Here is a 1146-nt window from a genome sequence, read left to right as displayed (position 1 = left end):
TAGATAAAGAGCTTAGCAGTTTATATAGTACTTTATTTAAGTCCTTAAAGGTAGAGAACCTTAAGGATAATGCTACTACACTATCTATATAGACAGGGCTAAGGAATTTAATAGTTATAAATTTAACTACTAGGCTGCTTAATAAGGCACTAGTCTTAAAACTTCCCTTATAAAGCAGCATTAGTCTAATAGTATTACTAAGAACTTTAATATTATAATATATAATAAGCTACTGCCTATAATGCTAAAGGGGAATATTCTAATACAGTACTAGTTAAAGATATTAAAAACAGTTAACTACTTATATAACCGCAGTCTATATAAAGCCCTAGACAAGACGCTATTTAAATATATCTTTAAACAGCAGCTTAATATCTTAAATATTAGAATAGTAAGGATAATAGCCTAGCATCTTATCCCTTAGGCATAAAGGAAGAAGCTAGATAATAAAGGAGTTAAGTGTATGCTGCTTAGATTTATTAATAACACTATATACAGACTCCTAATACCCTTAAGGAGGGTAATTAGCTCTTTAAATATGCATTTTAAATTAAATGCAGTTATAACTGCATTTATAATAAATATAAAAAGCATAAGAACTTAAACTAATAAGCCGACTATTATACTCCCTTATTTATTATCCTTATCTATAACCTTCCTTAAACTGCCTTTAGTCTTATCTAACTCCTTATCCTAGACTAATATTTATTTATTAGATACTTTAGGTAAAAAATAATATTATAAGACAAGCTCTACTATATTTATAATTAAAGCACTACTATTCTAGCCTGCACTATTAGTAATAAAATAAGTATAGTTTTAATAAGATATAGTCCTAAGACATCCTAAACTATAGTATTTACTAAAAAGTTAAGTCTTACTATTTAATATTCTTGCACTTACTGCTGCTATAGCAGAGTTATAGATAGAAGATATAGAACCTATAATATATAGAGAAGCAGAATGCAGCTTTTTTTAAAATAAATAGTAAGATAGCATAAAAGAAGAAATTTAAGCGCTATAAGATAATAACACCTAGGATCTAGTCTACCCTAACATTAGCATAAATATCTTATATAGAAAATAGGTATATAAACTTAAAAGGGGTCTAGATAATAAGGTTATTAAGTATAAGGCTTACTAGGT

This window comes from Trichoderma citrinoviride (genome assembly GCF_003025115.1).
Source record: "Trichoderma citrinoviride strain TUCIM 6016 unplaced genomic scaffold BBK36scaffold_36, whole genome shotgun sequence".
Lineage (NCBI taxonomy): Eukaryota > Fungi > Ascomycota > Sordariomycetes > Hypocreales > Hypocreaceae > Trichoderma > Trichoderma citrinoviride.
Note: the sequence above shows the minus strand (reverse complement) of the source record.